Here is a 24,257-nt window from a genome sequence, read left to right on the forward strand (position 1 = left end):
CTCATCCAACATCTTCTGATCCCCACCCTCCTGCTTACGCTCCAGTAAAGAAAATAAATCTACATAACATCCCTTCAAAATCTTCCGCCACCATTTCTGGGACAGCAGACCATCTAAAGGAGCAATAGCAGAAAAAGTATGACCACTACGAGAGATCTGAGCTACACCACCATCAGGTACCATCACCAGATGCCCAGCCACAGGAACCACATCAGATGAAGGGGAGTGGGAAGAATCCCATGAATCAGAGGATTCCTATACCTGCATAGCATCACCCACAGACATCCTCTGACTCCTTTTTTCCCTATCCAAGTTCTTAACCACATGTTGCAATCTTTTCAAAAACTTATCTCGCAATGACTTACTCAAAGACTTCTTCCCCCTACCGACTCTACCCCCTTCTTACCACCAAGGCCCCCACCCCCACATCAACAACCCTACAATCCTGCAAACCCACCCCCTGTAATAAACCAGCACATTGAATCAACTCACCGCAGTCGGCACCAAAGCACCACCAGATACACCAGAGAGACCCGGGACTTCACCATCCTCTTTTTCTACGCCAGGCACTGCCAGGCTTGAGACTTGAAAAACAGGCACCATAGGGCATGCAGCGGCCTGATGACCGGGCTGACAACGAGACCCTCCTCTAGCCCGAAAAGGAACTCACGAGGATGTCCCCACACCAGCAGCAGCCCAGCCATGAACACCAGCACCGGGCGCTTTCCTCTGGCTGGCGGACACCCCCCAAGCCTTCTTTGCTTTGCTGTCTTTAGGAGCCATAAAAAATGTTACCCACACACTGTTATTCACACAACAACTGAATCACTAGTATAATGTGCCAAGTATGCAGCCAAGAAATGAATAAAACAAAATGCAGTCAAACCTCGTTTTGCGTGTAGCGCGGTTTGCGAATGTTTTGCAAGATGAGCAAAACATTCTGCAAATTGTGCCTCACAAACCAAGCGTTGACTCGATTTGCGAGCCCCCCCTGTGATCCGGCATCCCCCCGCTCACTTGCCCCTCCTCCCACCCCCGCAATCCGGCATCCCCCGCCCACCCAAACACAATCCCTTACCCCGATCTGGTACCAGCACCAATGCACAGGAAGTGCTAGTGCCCGAAGATCCTCCCTCTTGCCTGGGCTGGGCCTTGAGCATCTGCGCATGCTCGAGGCCTTCTGGTTCTCGCTCTCTCGTAAAATCTCAAAAAGGTTTATAATAAGCAAGTTTCTAGGTCGAAAATGAAAGTGCAGTCTAAAACGCGTGCCTCAAACTAGGTTTATAATAATCAAATTTCTAACTCAAAAATCAAGGTGCGCGCTAAAACCCGTGCATCAAACTAGCTTTATAATAATCAAGTTTATAGCTCAAAATTAAGAAGTGCGCTAAAACCCGTGCCTCAAAATACGTTTATAATAAGCAAGTTTATACATATCTCAAATTCAGGTTTTAGAGCAAACCTTAATTTTGAGATATAAACTTGCTTATTATAAAGATATTTTGAGGCACAGTTTTTAGAGCAAACCTTAATTTATCTCAAAATTAAGATTTGCTCTTAAACCTGTGCCTCAAAATATCTTTATAATAAGCAAGTTTATATCTCAGAATTAAGATGTGCCCTAAAATCCGTGCCTCAAACTAGGTGTATAATAAGCAAGTTTATATGTATGTAAAATTAAGGTTTGCCCTAAAACCCGTGCCTCAACTAGGTTTATAATAAGTTTATACGAGGGTCATTTCATAAATAAAACAACCCCCCCCAAAAAAAATAAAAAATTCTGTGGAGTGACGATGTTCCTAAAATGGACTTTATTTGAAAGTGTCAAAGTTCCAAAGGTACACTGAAATCATCCACATAAAATAATTTCATCCACATAAAAGCCTTAAAGGACCTAGTCCGCTAGGGATTCAGGACCCTTTTTTCTTTTTTAACACGGTCTGCGTTTCGACAAGAAGTCTTCTTCAGGGGTTCTATAAATAATGAGGGGTACATTAAGAATGCATGTAAATTATGAATAGTAGTGGTGATGAGAAATAAGACTGTGAATGATATCTGACATGCAAAGAGTATGAAAGATGTGTGATAAGACACAGTGATGTAAATGGCACTAATAAAAATGAGTTCGTGAAAAATCGTGATAAATATCATAAATATGTGAAAACAGAAAATATTTGAGTCTATGCAAAATGCAGAGTGAAGTGAAAAACTTAAGTATATTATAAAAATGGTGGACGTGCAAAGATTATGCTAAACAAATGATCTGTGAAAACTTGTGTTTAAACAAGCTGGAAAGACACAAAGGGAACTATATAGGACAAAAAATGAATGAAGAATACATACCCTGGAGGTCCTATAAAGGTGAATATGTGGGAAACTAATCAATACAAAGAGATTAAAATAACATTGAATTTAAAATTTCAGGAATTAAAACCATATATAAAACTCTATACTACTGCCAAGTATAAAATTAAGCATATTAGCAAAGCCATGTAGAATGTTTTAAAACCCAAAAACAGATACAGGTGATAGAAAAAAGAAAGGTATACGCAGTAAAAAAAAAAGAGGGGCTGAAAGCTTCCGATAAAGATAAAGTGTTTTCAAAAAACACTTCCCATCATCATAACCTCACAAAAGTATTAGAAAATGCTCTCACGACCACCTCCATCACCACCACCAGCAACACCCTGAATCCGGACAGTACTATCTCTATTCGTCTAAACAACCTATCACTATCTACTACCTGCTATCAATTTCTCCTGGAAAAGTCCAGACTAACAATTGTAACTGGATACACTCTTGATTACATGTACTGCAATGCTACTGGAAATGTCCAGTCCTCTAACTTGTAATCCGCTTAGAACCGCAAGGCACAAGCGGAATAGAAATCACTAATGTAATGTAATGTAATGTAAATTGAAAACCTAATTGAAAAGCTTTATAATAAGCAAGTTTATAGCTCAAAATAAAAGTTCACTCTAAAACCCGTGCCTCAATATAGGTTTATAATAAACAAGTTTATAGCTCAAAATTAAGATGCGCGATAAAACCTATGCCTCAAAATAAGTTTCTAATAAGCAAGTTTATATGTATCTCAAATTAAGGTTTGCTCTAAAACCCGTGCCTCAAAATATCTTTATAATAAGCAAATTTATACGTATCTCAAATTAAGGTTTGCTCTTAAACCCGTGCCTCAAAATATCTTTATAATAAGCAAGTTTATATCTCAAAATTAAGGTTTGCCCTAAAACCCGTGCCTCAAACTAGGTTTATAATAAGCAAGTTTCTAGCTCAAAAATTAAGGTGAGCTCTAAAACCCAGGCCTCATCTAGGTTTATAATAATCAAGTTTATATGAGGGTCATTTCATAAATAATGCAAACTATTTTTTTTTTTTAATGTTTTATTTTTTTTCAAGTATTTATTTACAATCCTTCAATATTATCTCCCTGCTTTGAAATGACCATCCCAACGTCTCGGAAGCTTCATTATTCCATCGAAGACATCATTTTTATTTATTTGCCGAATGGCTCAGGTACCGGCGGTAGAAAGCTCTTCCAGAGATGCAAAACAATGTCCACGCATAGGTTGTTTCAACTTTGGAAAAAGGTCGAAGTCTGGTGGACTCGTGTCTGGACTGTAGTGAGCACGAAGGAACACCTCCCAGCCATATATGCATAGTTTTTCAAAGATGAATGGAGAGTTCCATCTTCCCCATAACCAAAAAAACTTTGATGAGCTCAATCAAAAGGTAAATAAATTATGATTTTTGCTTATGATCATGAAGGCATCATCATCACAGACAAAGTTCCATGTGGATGAAGTGTCACAGTAGTGTATTATTGTGATTTTTTTCCAAAAAATGCGCAAAACCTGATCTTGGTTAGGCTACTCATTCTTCACGACAACGCTTGCCCGCACATAGGGAATTTTTTATTTTTTAAAATCTTTATTCATTTTCATATCTTACAACAAGTGTATAATATTCAATCAAGAATTTTACAAATCACTTGACATTCTTATTTATAATCATCAAAGCATAAAAAGAACCCCTCCCCCACCCATCCCATCCATTAGTAAACCAATTAAAACAAATATCATATATCCCAATCCCACCCTACTTATATTCTTATATAATAAAGGTGTTTAAGGTATCTGATCATTAGAATATGTAATCAATGGTTCCCAAATCTTTTTAAAATTGTGATAATTTCCTTGCTGTATAGCAAGCACTCTTTCCATTTTATAAATATGACAGACTGATTTCCACCAAAAGGTATAATTAAGTTTAATATAATCCTTCCAATTTCCAGTAATATGTTGAATGGCAACCCCCGTCAGTATTAGTAAGAGTTTATTATTATTTGCTGAAATTGGACTTTTTAATCTCATAGATGTACCAAATAAAATAGTATCATAGGAAAGGACAACATGATTTTCTAACAATTTATATAGGGACAGAAAAAAATTAAATGATCTAAAGTCCCAGCTTCTAAACTGCAATGCCAGCATCTATTAGACCTAGAGCTCTCCAACTTCTGTAAACGAACTGGGGTCCAAAAAGCTCTATGCAACAAAAAGAACCAAGTCTGCCTCATAGATGCTGACCTTGAAGTTCTTATTCTCCAAGACCAAAATCGTGGCCATTGAGAAGCAGAAATTTGGTGCCCAATCTCAATGCTCCAAATATCTCCAAGACCAGTTTTATGTTTTTTATTCAAATATCCATACAACAATTTATACCACTGTGCGGCTTGGTGACCCAAGAAATCCGCCTGAAAGCATAGGAATTCCAAACTATACTGAGAGTTAAGAACTTTCCATTCAGGGAACCCCTCCTGAATAGCCTGCTTCAATTGCAACCACTTAAAATTTTGTGATTTATTTAAACCATATTTATGTTGCAATTGTGAAAAATTAAGCAGTGACCCGTTTACAACAACATCATTTAAAGTCCGTATACCTGCAATAATCCAATGCTTCCAAACGATTTTAAATCCGTCAATTTTAACTTGGAGTTTAGCCAAATGGATTGATTTAATGATTTAGAAATTGGATTTGGTGATAAATTACTAACATAACGTAAAGTGCTCCAGGTATCAAGCAAAATTCTATTTTCTTTATATTTCCTGGGCAATTTTATACTAATAAGATGAGACAAATGCAAAGGAAACAGGAGCCGCCATATAACCAATCTGGGACATTTTCCATAAGATCTGGGAGGATCCAATACATACCCTGTCTTAAAATATAGGCTTGATGATACCTATAAAAATTTGGAAAATTTACCCCTCCCTCCACAATTGTCTTTTGTAGAGATACTAAAGCAATTCTAGGTCTAAACAAATTTAGTAAGAATACCATTTAATTTTTTGTAAAATGACCCCTGAAAAAAAATTGGTATCATACTCATTTGATAACAAACCACAGCCAATATCATCATTTTAATCGTTTGAACTCTCCCCCAACAAGAAAGATGTAAAGGATTCCATTGCTCACACATCTCTGTTATTTTCTTTAATAAAACTTTTTCATTCTCCTTCACTGTGTCCTCTATTGAATTTTTAATAGTAATACCTAAGTATTTTAATCCATCTTCTTTCCAAACAAATGAGAATGATTCAAATAATCCTTTGGTACAATGAACATTGAGCGGAAGAACTTCAGATTTACTTCAATTGATCTTATATCCAGAAAAGTTTCCAAAATTCTCTATTAATTCAAGTAAACATGTAATGGTACTTTCTGGGTCTCTCAAATAAAGCAGTATATCATCTGCATAAGCAGAGAGCTTATATTCCCATGTCGAATAAGGAATGCCTCGTATCCCCTTTGCCTGATTAATGGCTATTAACAAGGGTTCAAGAACAACATCAAAGAGCAAAGGAGATAAAGGACAACCCTGTCTAACCCTCCTTAACAAGTTAAATCGATCTGACAAACTATTATTAATATATAATCTTGCACCAGGAGAGCTATACAGTGTCTGAATCATTTGAATAAAACCAGAACCTATACCAAACCACTCCAAAGCCTGATACATAAAAGTCCATTCAACTCAATCAAAGGCTTTTTCTGCATCCAAAGAGATCAAAAAAGCCGGATCACTCATGTTTTTTGTTAAATTTAAAGAATGAAAAGCTAGTCTAGTATTATTGAAAGAATGTCTCTTAGCAACAAATCCTGTTTGGTGAGTACCAATAATAGTAGGGAGAGCTTTAGCCAAACGTAAAGCCAATACTTTAGCAATAAGTTTTCCATCTATATTTATTAATGAGATGGGCCTGTAGTTTGAAACCAAAGTAGAATCTCTGTTTGGTTTTGGCAACCTATGATACAACCTCTATTCAGTTGATATTGATATAGATTTAACAAATATGACAAAAGGGTAATTTGAAATGATTTATAAAACTCAACAGTATAACCATCACCACCTGGAGCGGATCCAGCTCTAAGAGATCTCAATGCTATTTCTAATTCTTTTAAAGATATAGGTTCTTCTAGACTTTGTTTTATATGATCAGGAACCTTCGGTCCATTAAGTAAATTTAAAAATTCTAGACCATCTTGTTCTCTATTTCCATAAGACTCGGAAGAATACAAATCTTTATAAAAAGTAAGAAATTGCTTTAAAATATGCTCAATTTCAGTGTGTGTACCTCCTTGTTTATCTTTAATTGCAATAATTTTAGTTTTCCTCTTTTTTGCTTTAAGATAATTTGCTAGTAATCTTCCTGCCTTATTTGAATTACCATAATACTGAGCTTGCTGAGAAAACAATTCTTTCCTTACAAATTGAGAAGATATCTCATTATATTTGGCTTTTGCTTTTAATAAGATTTGTAAAGTATATTGTTCCCACCTATTGATTTGTTTTCCAATATCTTAATTTCTTTCTCTAAATCAGAAAATTGTTTTTTAAGTTGTTTTTTTAATATATGCCGAATAAGAAATAATATTACCTCTCATATTTGCCTTAAATGCATCCCATAATGTTTCACCTTCAACTTAAAATCTTCAAGAAATTTTGAGTCAGCAAGCAAAGCATTATCAAATCTCCAAACTGGTTTAGGACAAACTTGTTCATCAGATTGCAACTCAATCCACACTCCACCATGATCAGACAAAATTATAGGATCTATAATGGCTTTCATCACACGCTGAACTATTCTATTAGAAACAAAAATATAATCAATTCTTGAAAAGGAATTATGGACCTGTGAACAAAAGGAAAATTCTCGATCATTAAAATGAAGAATACGCCATATATCAATTAAATCACAAGATTGTATTAAATTTTCTAACCCTAATGATTTTATAATTTTACTTGGTCTTTTATCAATAATTGGATCCATTACAGCATTTAAATCTCCAGCCACTACTAAATTAGAAGTTTCTAGTGGTAGCAATAACTGCTGTAAACATTTATAAAACTCCATTTGATTCAAATTAGGAGCATAAACATTGAATAAATCCAGGGTAGTATTTTCCATAACCATTTTAACATGTATCCATCTTCCTGAAGGGTCCGAAGCAATTAATTGAAAATCAGCTAAACACTTCCTATTAACTAGAATAGCAACCCCAGCCTTTTTCCCCACTGCTGGGGCAAAAAAACACTTAGAGACCCAACCTCCTTTCAGTTTCTTAGATTCTATTAATGACAGATGTGTCTCTTGAATAAAATTTGCATTTTGCTTCTGAAGGAAAGCTAACATTTTCCTCCTTTTGACTGGATGATTTAGGCCATTGACGTTTAAAGAAAAAACCTTAACGTCCATCTAAAATTTCAAATAGAAACCAACAATAATATATAAATTTGATATAAATGAAATGACCAGACACCACCACACCTAATAAGTTTAATAATAACTTGAATTGATGCAATACCCCCATCTTCTAAAAATTCATTACCCCTAAATCCAACAAACCCCCCAATCCTCAACCCTCCCAAACCTCCCCCTAAAAATGATTGTCTTGGAACACGCATAGGACATATAATCACAATACCCCCCCAGGCAACATAATAAACAATCCATCTTCTTAATTCATTAATACCCTAAATTCATCTCAGATATTAAAATAATCACCCAATCAATCATATATATTATCAAATACAATCACACTCATTAAACACAAGTATTGATTAATAAATCAACTATATTCCCCCCAATTCCCTATTAATCAAAATAATTAACTAAATTGATAAAACACACTTTTAAACATTAGAATTTTAAAATTTCATAAAACCATCAAATGAAAACTTATAAAATAAAATCATAAATTATCCCCAATAATCATTATAATTACAATATATCTATTGAATCCCATTTAAAAAGATACTAAAAATGTTTCAAACTCAATAATTTGCAATCAAATCTAATATACAATTCATTATATCCATCTTCAAGAATATTATAAATAAAATCAATTAAAACATTAGCTAAAATCACATTTCCTAAATTATTGTCATTTAAATAATTTCATATATCATTTTATTCCTTATATCAATGTATAATTTAGTGGGCTACCCAGAAAACCTATCTGGCTATATGGTGAACAGCATGCTTTCAAGCCCTGTTTGGAAAAGCTATGGTATAGACTCTTCTTCATGTAATAACATACGATATTCTCTCGAGGCACTCAAATTAAAAGGCAGTCTCTCTATAAGTCAATATCCTTACAGACATATGAGTAGCCATTAAGCTTGCATAAAGTTTTGTAAAAACAGAGAATTAAAAAGATTAAAAAGTTATTTCACTATTTAATTCTCATACACAAATTCTGTCAAAAACTTTTATCGTTCAGAATTCAGTCAAAGGCTTCAACACCTTTCACATACTCCTTACAAGATAAATTCCAGAAGAAAAAGCCTGGCATTTGTGTCATCTCCAATCATTAGTGGCACCTTCAACTTTGAACCCAAGTTATAATAAAGTCCATTAATCTTCCGTACAACAATCCCATGCCTACGCCAGTAATGAAAGTGAACTCAAGAAGACAATTGACGAGATATTCCCAATAAACCATGGATATTGCATAGCTCCAGTTACTTCACGGACCTACTTTTATCCCACCATACAGTTGCAAAGTCCAGAGACTGAAGAGCTGTCATTATCCATTTAGCATCCTATGCCCAGGACACTGCAGTGTGGGTTCCAACACAAATCTAGTGCGAGCCTTTTACAGAAGTCATCTGCCATTTCCAGGCTAAATGCTTCTCCTGTAAGATATTACTCAATACTTGAATGGCACAGAGCTCAAACCATTACCTTTCATGGTGCCCCAATGTCTCACCATCATTTACTTCGTGCCTCTCTGGATACCCCACTTAAAAATACAGATAAAAGAAACAAACACAAAGAAAGATCTCTCTAACAATAATAAAATAATCATAAACTTTCTCCTCTTCTTCTGTTCTTCTGATCATAAATGAACCTCTAAGTAGCCATTGGCTCCGAAGTAAGCAAAAATTCCTTTAATTTCTCTGGATCCTCAAAATAAATGGATTTATTCCCAGTTGTAATTCTCATCTTAGCAGGATAATCCATATTTAAAAACCTTTTTCTCTCAGCTAGGGTCTAAGCTGTAGAAACTGTTGCTTTGTAGCTGCAGTGCACTTGGCAAAATCAGGTAAGAAGAATATTTTAGACCCCTTATAATTAAGGTTTTTATCCGCTTTGGCCAAACTTAAAATTTCAAAAGCCTGCTGGAATCTTAAATGCTTAAAAATGAGTGGTCTTGGCTTTGCTTGATTTGCAGACCGTTGAGATGGAATTCTATGAGCTCTTTCAATTTCTAGGGGGAATTTTGAACTCAACTGTAGTAACTTAGGTAATAAAGTTTCCAAAAACTGAATAGGATTTCCCCCCTCCAAATTCTCTGCTAAACCAATAATTTTAATATTCTTTCTACGCCCAAAGTTTTCATAATCTACAAGTTGCTTTTGTAGCTCATTGATGGTTTTATTATCTCCTTTACACTGTGCAGCCATTATCTCCAACTGTTCCACTTTAGACTCTAACACAGCCACTCGCTGATTAGCCACCTCCATCTGTCTATTAATGTGAATCACCTCCTCCTTCACTTCCTGTATGCTATCCGCAGTACTTTGAATCAGGCGCTGTATTTTCCTGACCTCAACCATAATTTCTTTCTTTTCCAACTCCTCCTCTTCCGGCAACGGGGCTTTCGACGGCATCACCTGATCATGTTTAACACGCTTCGCCGTGCCCGCTGCCATTAAAGCCGCGTCAATTTTTGATTGCTGCGTATTAGCCATCTTTCTCACCAATAATATCGATATTGAGAGCCCAAAAGAAGACAGAAGGTAAATTTTAATAATCAATTTGTTGCCTTGTATAGCGGAGCAGCGCGACTACACTTCCATCTCTTGCGCGCGCCAAGCCACGCCTCCCACATAGGGAATTTTATTGAGAAACTACACGAATACGGCTGAGAGGTGTTACCTCTTGCTCCCTACAGTCCAGACATGAGAACACCAGACTTTTGACCTTTTTCCAAAGTTGAAACAAGCTATGCGTGGACATCGTTTTGCATCACTGGAAGAGCTTTCTTCTGCCGATACCTGTGCCATTCGGCAACTGAGTTAAAACGGTGTCTTGGATGGAATAATGAAGCTTCCCGGACGTTGGGACTCAGTCATTGAAAGCAAGGAGACTATATTGAAGGATTGTAAAGAAATACATGAAAAAAATATAAAACATGTAAATTTAAAAAAATAGTGTGCATTATTTATGAAATGACTCTCGTATCTCAAATTCAGGCACGCTCTAAAACCCATGCTTCAAAATAGTTTTATAAAAAGCAAGTTTATATCTCAAAATAAAGGTTCACTCTAAAACCTGTGCCTCAATATAGGTTTATAATAAACAAGCTTATAGCTCAAAACTTCAGCTGCGCTCTAAAATCCGTTCCTCAAACTAGGTTTCTAATAAGCAAATTATAGTTCAAAATTTCAGCTGAGCTCTAAAACCCATGCCTCAAACTAGGTTTCTAATAATAATAACAGTTTATATACTGCAGAACCGTGAAGTTCTATGCGGTTTACAATGATTAGAAGATGCTACAGATTGAGTGGAATTAACAAAGTTAGGAGTTTGACATGGTGACAAAATTCATCACCATTCCCATCCCCGCGTATAACCACGGTAAACCATCTTCATGTCATTCTTTAAGGAGAGAGGGAAGAATCAGAGTATGAATGGCCACAACCACTGACCCGCAAGCTTTGCTTTGAAGAATGCTGGTGTAGAAGGATTGAGATTGAAATAGACACTAGAAAATGACATGGGATTATTTCCCGCGGTTATCTGCGGGGACGGTGATGAATTTTGTCACCTTGTCATTCTCTATTAGTGATTAACAGTTCTAAAGATCAGTTGTTGTGGACTGAGATTGTACAGTTCAGTTACGTAAGTACTTCAGGAACAGATATGTTTTTAGGTGTTTCCTGAATTCCCCATAAGTAGTAGGCATGAGCAGTTGTTCCAGATCTTTACCTCATAATGCTGCCTGATGTGAGAAAAGATGTTGATGTCTTTTAAATTTACAACCTCTAACTGCTGGAGAAACAAAGTTCGGATGTGAGCTTCTCTTATGTCCAGTGGCATACCTAGCATGTGTGACAATGTAGTAATAAAGTTTTGCAGAAAACTATGTGAGACAAAATTTATAAAAACATTTTTTCACATCTTTTTATATCTTTTTGGCAGTGGTCCTTTTCAATCACATAAGATTTTACGGACAAATAATTCAAGAAAGAAGAGAGAAAAAAAGAGAAAAGCAAACAAATTCTCAAAATCAAAGTTTTTCTTTGAAATTTTTAAAAAATGAAAAACAATACAATAAAATAAAAAATGCATGTTTTTGTTTTTGCTGGTCCGTAGCACTGGTTCATCTTGTCAGATTTTCTCTCAGTTGTCACGTCTTTTTTCCTCTCAGCTGTCACGTCTTTTTTCGATTTATTTCCGGTAGTGACGTTCACACCGGGGGTATTTAAATTTCAGAATTCCAGAGCCGCCCCATGGAAGCCATCTTTTTGGACTCTTCTGAAGCGGTAGTTTCCGCTCTTTCAAGGTACTTGCTAGTATTTAATATTAAGAAGTTAAAACTCATTGAGAAACTGTCTAAGTTCTTTTTGTTTTATTCTTCTTTGTTTTGCAGACTGATCGGTCGGGTCACACCCTGATGCAGCTTGTCGGTGAAACGCTGGCTTCCGTCGGTGTGCCGATCAGTTGAAGATAAGTGGTTTTTCCTCTATCTACAAATTTGTATATGTGAAGCACAAGTTTTTCTGCTCAAACACTCATTTTAACGAAGGTTTTGCCTGTGAGGTTACCGTCTAACCACCTTGATATCCACCTTTGTGGCGGTGGGAGGGCCTTTTTCTGAGGCTTTTTCCTTCTTTTTGAGTAAATTTAGAGTTGATACTTGTCTCACATAGTTTTCTGCAAAGCTTTATTACTACATTGTCCTACAATCATAGTAGTCACCAATTGAAAGTGTTGCTTTACATACATTGGTTTTCAATATATCTGTGTTTCTATACCTAGCATGTGTGACACCCGGGGCCCATCATATTTTGGCAACCCCCCATCTGTACGAAAAACATGATTTTTAGTAACAAGCCACACGTCACACATGAGTACCTAGGAAAGGGCAGCATCTTACATACTGCAGTGAGAAGTACAACAGCAATACACCCATTGTAAAACTAAACAAGCCAGACTAGTACAGATCAATCCTGCAGTCAATCCTAACAGAAAACCATGTCTTTCGAACACACAGAACACAGAAACCACCTTTGCCTAGTATGGAATGTCATCACAAACTTACCCCTTACAAAAATGTAGCATGGATTTTAGCCACGGTGGTAACAGCTCTGACGCTCATAGAATTCTGAGCATCAGAGCTGCTACCACCACGGCTTGCGCTAAAAAACGCTCCACAGTTTTATAAAAGGGGGGATAAAATAGAAATACATAGACAAAGGTTAAATTGAACCAATACCACAGAAACAGTGACACATGTCTCCTAAAGCAATAAATAAATAGAAAATTTTTGTTCTACCTTTGTCTTCTCTGGTTTCTGCTTTCCTCATCTTCTTGTTACTCTCTTCCTTCCATCCACTGTCTGCCATCTCTCTGCCCCTATATGGCATCTTCTCTCCTTCTATGCCCCTTCCAGAAACTGTATGCCTCCCCCTTCCATCTTTCCTTTCACCCCCATTGGTCTGGTATCTGTCTCCTCTCCTTCCCCCCTGCTCTGGCATCTCTCTCTCCGCTCCCTTCCTCCTGTTCTTCCCTGGTCTTCCTTCTCAATTTATTTTCTGCCTCTGTCTAAATTCTTTTTTACTATTCAGTCCTCAATTTCCCTCTTTCACTGTCTACCTATAGCTTGCCACCTCTTTCCCTCACCCCTTCCAGTAACTAACTCTATCCTCTTCCTCAATCCTGCATGTGCCCTTTTTTTCTTTCTCCTCCCCACTTCCTTCCAGCATCTGCTCCCCCTTTCCCTCACACTTCCATTCAGCAGCTGTCCTTCCTCTCCCCCACACTTCCATTCAGTGTCTGTTTTCCTCTCTCTACCCCTTCCATCTACTGTTCACCGTCTATCTCGCCCCTTCCATTTACTGCCCTCTGTGCTCTTTCTATCCAGTGTGCACCCTCTCTCTCTCTCTTCCATATGGCATCTTCCTCTTTCTATGCTCCTTCCATAAACTATCTATCCCGTGCCCCTTCTCTCCTTTGTACATGATTGATTTCAACTCTGTCATCTCTCCGTTTTTCTCTCTCTGTCACCACCCCCTCCCCTATGCTCTGGCATCTCTATCTTCTCCTTTCTTTCCTTCCCACCTCACAGTCTGGCATCATCCCTTCCCTGATTCCCGGCATCTCTCTCCTTTCCTTTTCTTCCATCTCTCCCTCCCCCTCCGTGCTCTGACATCTCCTCCTTCCTTTCCCCCTTCCTTTTCCCTTGATCTGGCATACCTTCCTCCTTCCCTCCATGCCCTGGCGTCTCTTCTTCCCTCCAAGCCCTGGCATCTCCTATCATTCCTTCCAGTTGGGTACAGCAACTCTCCCCAATTCTCTCCCCCTCTGCTCCCTTTCCTCCTTCTGTCACCCAAGGCCTGGTATCCTGAACTTCATCGGGCAGCAGCAGCATTCACAATTCACTGCTGTTGCTGGCTTCAGGCCTTCCTCTCTGTCGGATCCTGTCTTCATGAAAACAGGAAGTAGGCAGGACCTGGCAGAGAGAAAGGCCTGAAGCCGGCAACAGCAACGAATTGTAAAAGCTGCTGCTGCCCGAAGAAGGTAATGGCGCCAGGCCTTGGAGCACCAAGGCAGACCGCTTCTCTCCCCTCCCAGCCGAACTCCCACTGACTGTCCTATCTCTCCCCCCCCCAAGTGAACCTTTCCGACCCTCCCAGCGAAAGCAGCAAACCTCCCTCCAGTAGCGTCGGCTGCTTCGCGGCTTTCTCCTGCCGATGAAGCGTCACTGATGATGTAATCAGTGATGCGGCAGAGGGAGGAGAAAGCCACAAAGCAGCTGACGCTACTGGAGGAAGGTTTGCTGCTCTCGCTGGGAGGGTGGGAGCGCAATAGGGACCGGGCCGGCTGTGCACCCCTCCTTTGGCTGCACCTGGGGCGGTCCGCCTCCCCCCGCCCCCCCTTGGTACGCCACTGCTTATGCCTGTTGGATGTGAAAGAGAAAAGGTCTCTTATATATTTAAGGATAAACCGTTTAGTACCTTAAAGCAAAATCAACCAAACTTGAATTTCACATGTCCCTCCATCGGCAGCCAGTGTAGAAGTCGATAAGCAGGTGTTACATGATCGAACTTCTTCAATCCACAAAGCAACCTAAACGCTGCATTTTGTACCAGTTACAATCGCTGCATATTCTTCTGGGAAAGTGCCAAGTAGGTGATAGCTCAACAATTCAGCTGCACCCTAAAACCCGTACCTCAAACTAGGTTTCTAATAAGCAAGTTTATAGCTCAAAAATTCAGCTGCGCTCCTAAACCAATGCCTCAAACTAGGTTACTAATAAGCACATTTATAGCTCAAAACTTCAGCTGCGCTCTAAAACCCATACCTCAAACTAGGTTACTAATAAGCAAATGATAGTTTAAAACTTCAGCTGCCCTTTAAAACCGTGCCTCAAACTAGGTTTCTCTAATAAGCAGGTTTATAGCCCAAACCCGTGCATCAAACTAGGTTTCTAATAAGCAAGTTTATAGCTCAAAACTTCAGCTGCGCTCTAAAACCCGTGCCTCAAACTAGGTTACTAATAAGCAAATTATAGCTCAATACTTCAGCTGCGCTCTAAAACACATGCCTCAAGCTAGGTTTCTAATAAGCAGATTTATAGCTCAAAAATTCAGCTGCGCTCTAAAACCCGTGCCTCAAAGTAGATATCTAATAAGCAAGTTTATAGCTCAAAACTTCAGCTGCGCTCTAAAACCCGTGCCTCAAATTAGGTTACTAATAAGCAAATTATAGCTCAAAAACTCAGTTGCTCTTTAAAATCCGTGCCTCAAATTAAACTAAACTAAACTAAACCTTAGGTTTGTATACCACGCCATCTCCACAAGCGTAGAGCTCGGCACGGTTTACAGAGTTAGGTTGAAAAGGAGCTACAATGAAGGGTTATAGGAAAGGAGCTAGGAAGATAAAGAGGGACAGGGTACCAAAGAGCGGGAGGTGTTAGATTTTTGAAAAGAGCCAAGTTTTCAGGTGTTTGCTGAAGGATAGGAGGGAGCTTGAAATTCTGAGCGGGGATGTGAGGTTGTTCCAGAGTTCTGTGGTTCTAAAGGGGAGGGATGTTCCTAGTTTTCCTACGCGGGATATACCTTTTGCAGAGGGGAATGATAGTTTCAGTTTTTGGGAGGATCTAGTGGAATTAGAGTTAGAGGAGTTCCAGAAGAGTGGGATAACGGGAGGAAGGATGCCATGTAGGATCTTGAAAGCTAAACAGGCACATTTAAAGAGGACTCTGGAGTGAACTGGGAGCCAGTAAAGTTTGGACAGGAGTGGGGAGACGTGGTCGAACTTGCCTTTAGCGAAAATAAGCTTGGCCACAGCGTTCTGGATTAGCTGAAGTCTATGGAGTTTTTTTTAGTTAGGCTTAAATAGATGGAGTTGCAATAATCCAATCTAGAGAGGATGGTGGATTGAACAAGGACAACAAAGTGAGAATGATGAAAGTATGATCTCACTTTCCTCAGCATATGAAGACTAAAGAAGCATTTTTTTACCAAGAAGTTGAGGTGGTCATTGAAGGAGAGAGAGGAGTCTATGATGATGCCAAGGACTCAAGCTGAAGAGTGGAGCCGGAAGATAAAGGGATGGAGGTGGGTAAATGACCTAATATTGGGCCGAGCCAAAGTAGTTTTGTTTTGGACTCGTTCAATTTCATTTGTACAGAATGTGCCCAGGATTGAAGGTGCATTATACATGCGGATATGTTCTCAGCGAGGTTAGTGAGGTTCGAGTCGGTCTCAAGGAGGATGAGGATATCGTCAGAATAGGTGTAGAGAGTTTCCAGGGGGGATAGATGAAGGAGTTTCAAAGAGGACATGTAAATATTGAAAAGGATAGGAGAGAGGGGTGAGCCTTGCGGGACTCCACATATCGGCTTCCAGGGAGGGGATGAGGTACCGTTTATGTTAATGGTGTAGGAGCGTAAGCGTAGGAATTTTGAGAACCAGTCTAGGACTGTGGAACTTATGCCTATTTCAGAGAGTTGGAAGATTAGGATATCATGATGGACGACATCGAAAGCTGCGGAGAGGTCGAATTGTAGAAGTACAGCGAATTTGTTGCGAAAATGAAGTTGTTGTACCTTAGAGATTAGTGAGGCTAATAGGGATTCGGAGCTGAAGTTGGGTCTGAAGCCAAATTGGTGGGGTAGGAGAATAGAGAATCTTTCTAGGTAGGATGAGAGTTGAGTTGATATGATGGATTCTAACATCTTGGTTAGGAGAGGGATATTTGCTATTGGATGGTAATTGGAGGGAATAGAGGGGTCAAGGTCGGTCTTTTTCAGTAGAGGGGTTAGTGCAATATGTCCCATTTTGGAGGAGAAAAGGCCCGATGTTAGAGCAGCATTTATAAGTTTGGTGAGGGAAGCGATGGCCTGTGTAGAGATATTCTCGAATAGGTAGGAGGGGAAAGGATCCAAGGTACATTTGCAAGTTTTTATTTTGAGGCAGAGTTTGGAGACTTGCAATTCAGAAACAAGCTCAAAAACGGTCCAGGATCTGTCAGCTGGAATAGGATTGGAAACAGGTAGGGAAGGGTTGAGGTCAGTAGAGATTAGGGAGTTGTAGGAGACTGTAGGCGGGAAGGAGCATCTTAGGGTGGTAACCTTTTCATTGAAGAATTTTGCAAGGGCATCTGCTGATAGAGACAACGGGAGCAAGGATGGGTCCTTTTTTGTAGTTAAGGAGCACCAAATGTTAAACAACGCACTGATCTGGTTGTTGGATCTGGAGATTTTATCTCCGAAGAAATTCTTCTTGGCTTTTTTTAGTAATGAATTGTAAAGTTTAATATTGATCCTCCAGGTCTGTCTATCTGAGGGGGATTTAGATTTTTTCCATTTGCGCTCCAAAGTGCGACATTTCTGTTTAGCTCTCTATGGAGCGGTAGATACCAAGGGGCCTTTCGGGGGTAGGAGATGGTTTTTGTGGATATTGGAGCGAGGGAGTGATAGATGGATTCGAAGAGGGAGATCCAATTGCACTAGCAGGATTCAGAGTCTGTAGGCTTAGGATTGGAGGAGAGTTGGTTGAGAAATTTGGACCAGAAAAGATTACTCGAAATTTTCTTGCAGAAGGTTATTGAATGGGAGGAATGGGATGGGGGTTCAAGGTGTGACATGAAAATGGGGAGGCAAGTAGCCCCTAAGAAGTGGTCAGACCAAGGGACTTGTTCCCAACGGGTGTCATCGGTTGAAGTTTTGAAGGCAGTAAGGTCGAGGAAAGTGGTAAAGTCTAGTGTATGTCCTTTTTCATGGGTTGGAGAAGAGGTAGGTGAGGGGAAACCTAGAGAGGTAAGGAAGTTGTTAAATTCGATCGTGTCCTTGCTGTTGGTGTCATCAAGGTGGAGATTAATATCACCAACAATCAGTAGTCTTTGAAATTTAAGAAAGGCGTTTGTTATAGCCTCAAAGACGAGATTGGAGGAGTTGTTCCAAGGGGTGGGTGGGCGGTATAGTAATAAGATGCCCAATGGGTGAGTGCGGAGTTCATCATTGACAGAGACAAGCATATATTCTAGAGAGCCGTGAGTGCCCTTCTCGAGGAGCTGGACGTCAAAGAAAGATTTGTAGAGCAGTGCCAGTCCGCCTCCTTTTCTGTTGGATCTGGGGGAGAAGAGGCATTGATAACCATGGGGGAGGAGTTCGTTTTGTGTAAAAAGATCATCTTTGGCGATCCATGATTCCGTGATGCACAGGAATCCAGGATCGAACTCATCTAGAAGGTCATTCAAGATTTGGGTCTTATTGCATGCTGATCTGGCATTGCAATAAAGAGTCGGGACTGGGGTGAGAGAGTCAGAGACAGCATTGGGAAGATTGGCTGGGGGCAGGGGCTTTAGTGAGTTTAGGTTGACTTTTTGGAGATTTTTCTTGAAAGGGGGAATTCTGGTGTGTATCAGCGTGGGGATTCTGAGGCCAGGGCAAATATTATTGGTGTTTGGTGGGTCGAGTAGGTTGGGGGAGGGGGGTATCAGACAGAGGGAAGAATAAAGAGGTGAGCAGAATAGGAGGTGAAGGAACCAGAAGAAAGGATTCATGGCGGGGTTAGGGCCGGATGATTGGTGTGTGAAAGTCTGCAGCAGGTGGGGATTAGTGTTAGCTAAGGAAGGGGCAGGGAACTTAATTAGGCTGGCTGAGTGCATAGTCAAGAGTAGGGAAGAAAGGCGAAACCTTTGGCAGTAATACAGTTTGGCACTGAACAATAGCACAGACAGTAATAAACTTAGGCAACTAAAACAAGAGCATAGAAACATAGAAACATAGAAGATGACGGCAGAAAAGGGCTACAGCCCATCAAGTCTGCCCACTCTGCTTACCCACCCCCTGTCTATGCCCTAATGACCCAATTTCCTTATCTTGACCCTCGTAGGGATCCCACATGGGTATCCCATTTATTCTTAAAGTCTGGCACGCTGTCTGCCTCGATCACCTGCACTGGAAGCTTGTTCCAATGATCAACCACTCTCTCTGTGAAGAAATACTTTCTGGTGTCGCCATGAAATTTTCCGCCCCTGAGTTTGAGCGGGTGCCCTCTTGTGGCCGAGGGTCCCTTGAGAAAGAAAATATCATCTTCCACTTCGACACGTCCCGTGAGGTACTTAAATGTTTCGATCATGTCTCCCCTCTCCCTACGTTCTTCAAGAGTGTAGAGCTGCAATTTGTTTAGTCTCTCTTCGTACGAGAGACCCTTGAGCCCCGAGATCATCCTGGTGGCCGTCCGTTGAACCGATTCAATTCTGCGCACATCTTTACTGTAATGTGGCCTCCAGAATTGCACACAGTACTCCAGATGAGGTCTCACCATGGCCCTGTACAACGGCATTATGACTTCAGGCTTTCGGCTGACGAAACTTCTATTGATACAACCCAATATCTGCCTTGCCTTAGATGAAACCTTCTCCACTTGATTGGCAGTTTTCATGTCTGCACTGATGATTACTCCTAAATCTCGTTCTGCTGAAGTCCTAGTTAAAGTTTTTCCGTTCAAGAAGTATGTCCTGCATGGATTTCCGCTTCCGAGGTGCATGACCTTACATTTCTTAGCATTGAAGCCTAGCTGCCAGGTTGAGGACCAACTTTCCAATGTAAGCAGGTCCTGCGCCATATAATTCTGTAAACTGCATTCACTTACTATATTACATAGTTTGGCGTCATCGGCGAATAGTGTTATTTTACCTTGAAGCCCTTGAGTCAGATCCCCTATGAATATGTTGAAAAGGCGTAGACCCAGGACCGAGCCCTGCGGCACTCCACTGGTCACCTCCGATGTTTTAGAGAGGGTACCATTAACCACCACCCTCTGAAGTCTGCCACTCAGCCAATCATTGACCCATGCAGTTAGTGTCTCTCCTAACCCCATCGATTCCATCTTGCTTAGCAGCCTGCGGTGTGAGACACTGTCAAAAGCTTTCCTGAAGTCCAGGTACACGACGTCCAAAGACTCTCCCAAGTCCAACTTTCTTGTTACCCAGTCAAAGAAGCTGATGAGATTGGATTGGCAGGACCTACCCTTGGTGAATCCATGCTGACTGGGATCCCGAAGATTCCCTTCATTCAAGATCGTGTCCAATTTGCTTTTAATTAGTGTTTCCATGAGTTTGCACACTATTGATGTGAGACTCACCGGTCTATAATTCGCAGCCTTTGCCCTGCAACCCTTTTTATGCAGAGGAACGACATTAGCTAATTTCCAGTCCAGGGGAACTTTCCCCTTACTTAGGGAGAGATTGAATAGCTCAGCCAACGGTTTCGCCAGGACATCGCTCAATTCTCTGAGCACTCTTGGGTGCAAATTGTCTGGTCCCATGGCTTTGTTCACCTTGAGTCTTGCCAGTTCACTGTAAACTTCACCTGGTGTGAACTCAAAATTCTGAAACGGGTCTTCTGTGCTTTGTGTTGCCTTCAACTGCGGACCGTGTCCCGGTGCTTCACAGGTGAAGACTGAGCAGAAGTATTCATTCAGTAGTTCGGCTTTATCGGAATCTGCTTCCACGTAACTTCCGTCCGGTCTTCTAAGGCGTACTATCCCGCCTGTGTTCCTTTTTCTGTCACTAATATACCTGAAGAAGGATTTGTCCCCCTTTTTAATGTTTTTTGCCAGAATTTCTTCCACTCGAAGTTTTGCCTCCCTAACTGCCATTTTGACCGCTGTAGACCTGGTCCTATATTCTACTTTTGCCTCTCTTTTCTCCGTGCGCTTGTAGGAGAGAAACGCTTTTTTCTTCTCCTTAATGAGGTGCAAGATCTCCGCGGTGAACCATTGGGGTTTATTTTTTCTTTGTTGTTTATTTACTGATTTTATGAAGCGGCTAGTTGCTTCATGTATGGTTGATTTCAGTGTTAACCACTTAGCTTCTACATCATCGGTCTCCGCTTGGTCCTGCAGCGTCTGATGGACGAAATCTCCCATGCATGCGAAGTCTGTGCCCCGGAAATTGAGTACCTTTGTTTTCGTGTTTGATCTAGGGAAGCCTTTCCTAAGATTGAACCATACTATGTTGTGGTCGCTGGAGGCTAGCGTATCTCCTACTGAGACCTCTGAAACGCTTTCCCCGTTGGACAATAATAAAAAATATGGAGCTAAACAAGAGCATAGACAGTAATAAAATTTGGCCCCCAGTGGATCTCGATAAGCCAAGGAGGGGGAGGGCGGTGAGTTAGTCAGAAAGGAGCCCCGTTGGTTTAAGCATTAGACTGCAGCTCTCAACTGTCGGCTCTCCCCTGCTGGAACAGGGGAGGGGTGTAGATGATGCTAGATGCCCTGCTGGAAAGGGCTCCCAATCTGGCCACTAGTGAAACTGGCAGTTGGTGCTGAGCACCGTCAGCGCTGCTCCTCCTGTAGTTCTCTCCCCTGCTGGAACGGGAGAGAGGTGTAGATGATGCTAGGTGCCCTGTTGGAAAGGGCTCCCGATCTGGCCCCTAGTGAAACTGGCAGTTGGTGCCGAGCACCGACAGCACTGCTTCTCTTGTAATTCTCTCCCCTGCTGAACGGGGGAGGGGTGTAGATAATGCTAGGTGACCTGCTGGAACAGGCTCCTGATCTGGCCACTAGTGAAACTGGCAGTTGGTGCCGAGCACCGTCAGCGCTGCTCCTCTTGTAATTCTCTCCCCTGCTGGAACGGGGGAGGGGTGTAGATGATGCTAGGTGCCCTGCTGGAAAGGGCTCCCGATCTGGCCACTAGTGAAACTGGCAGTTGGTACCGAGCACCGTCAGCGCTGCTCCTCTTGTAATTCTCTCCCCTGCTGGAATGGGGGAGGGGTGAAGATGATGCTAGGTGCCCTGCTGGAAAGGGCTCCCGATCTGACCACTAGTGAAACTGGCAGTTGGTACCGAGCACAGTCAGCACTGCTCCTCATGTAGTTCTCTACCCTGCTGGAACGGGGCAGGGGTGTAGATGATGTTAGGTGCCCTGCTGGAAAGGGCTCCCGATCTGGCCAATAGTGAAACCTTTAAGTTTAATAATTGATGTTCAGAGGAGGGAGCTCAACTGCTAGGCAGCCAACCACCAAGCCTCCAAGTTCCGGAAATTAGGTTACTAATAAGCAGATTTATACCTTAAAAACTCAGCTGCTCTTTAAAACCCGTGCCTCAAATTAGGTTACTAATAAGCAGATATATAGCTCAAAAATTCAGCTGCGCTCTAAAAGCCGTGCCTCAAACTAGGTTACTAATAAGCAAATTATAGCTCAAATCTTCAGCTAAGCTCTAAAACCGGTGCCTCAAACTAGTTTACTAATAAGAAAGTGTATAGCTCAAAAATTCAGCTGTGCTCTAAAACCGTGCCTCAAACTAGGTTACTAATAAGGAAGTATATAGCTCAAAAACTCAGCTGCGCTCTAAAACCGGTGCCTCAATCTAGGTTACTAATAAGGAAGTGTATAGTTCAAAACTTCAGCTGCGCTCTAAAACATGTGCCTCAACTAGGTTACTAATAAGAAAATTATAGCTCAAAACTTCACCTGCGCTCTAATACCCGTGCCTCAAACTAGGTTACTAATAAGAAAATTATAGCTCAAAACTTCAGCTGCGCTGTAAAACTCGTGCCTCAAACTAGGTTACTAATAAGCAAATTATAACTCAAAAGTTTAGCTGGGCTCTAAAACCCGTGCCTCAAACTAGGTTACTAATAAGAAAATTATAGCTCAAAACTTCAGCTGCGCTCTAAAACCCGTGCCTCAAACTAGGTTACTAATAAGAAAATTATAGCTCAAAACTTCAGCTGCGCTCTAAAACCCGTGCCTCAAACTAGGTTACTAATAAGCAAATTATAACTCAAAACTTTAGCTGCGCTCTAATACCCGTGCCTCAAACTAGGTTACTGATAAGAAAATTATAGCTCAAAACTTCAGCTGCGCTCTAAAACTGGTGCCTCAAACTAGTTTACTAATAAGAAAGTGTATAGCTCAATAATTCAGCTGCGCTCTAAAACCGTGCATCAAACTAGGTTACTAATAAGGAAGTATATAGCTCAATAACTCAGCTGCGCTCTAAAACCGGTGCCTCAATCTAGGTTACTAATAAGGAAGTGTATAGTTCAAAACTTCAGCTGCGCTCTAAAACACGTGCCTCAACTAGGTTACTAATAAGAAAATTATAGCTCAAAACTTCAGCTGCGCTCTAAAACCCGTACTTCAAACTAGGTTACTAATAATAAAATTATAGCTCAAAACATCAGCTGCGCTCTAAAACCCATGCCTCTAACTAGATTACTAATAAGGAAGTGTATAGCTCAAAAGTTCAGCTTCGCTCTAAAACCGGTGCCTCAAACTAGGTTACTAATATGGAAGTGTATAGCTCAAAACTTCAGCTGCGTTCTAAAACCAGTGCCTCAAACTAGGTTACTAATAAGCAAATAATAGCTCAAAAATTCAGCTGCGTTCTAAAACCCGTGCCTCAAAGTAGGTTACTAAAAAAACAATTTATAGCTAAAAACTTAAGCGGCGCTCTAAAACCCCTACCTAAAACTAAAATACTAATTAGCATATTATAGCTCAAAAACTCAGCTGCTCTTTAAAACCCGTGCCTCAAATTATGTTACTAATAAGCAAATTATAGCTCAAAAATTCAGCTGCGCTCTAAAACCCGTGCCTCAAACTAGATTACTAATAAAGAAGTGAATAGCAGCAAACTTCAGCTGCGCTCTAAAACCCGTGCCTCAAACTGTTACTAATAAGCAAATTATAGCTCAAAACTTTAGCTGCGCTCTAAAACCCGTGCCTCAAACTAGGTTACTAATAAGCAAATTATAACTCAAAACTTTAGCTGCGCTCTAATACCCGTGCCTCAAACTAGGTTACTAATAAGAAAATTATAGCTCAAAACTTCAGCTGCGCTCTAAAACCGGTGCCTTAAACTAGGTTACTAATAAGGAAGTGTATAGCTCAAAAATTCAGCTCCGCTCTAAAACCGGTGCCTCAAACTAGGTTACTAATAAGAAAATTATAGCTCAAAAATTCAGCTGCGCTCTA

The sequence above is a fragment of the Geotrypetes seraphini genome, chromosome 8 (assembly GCF_902459505.1).
Source record: "Geotrypetes seraphini chromosome 8, aGeoSer1.1, whole genome shotgun sequence".
Lineage (NCBI taxonomy): Eukaryota > Metazoa > Chordata > Amphibia > Gymnophiona > Dermophiidae > Geotrypetes > Geotrypetes seraphini.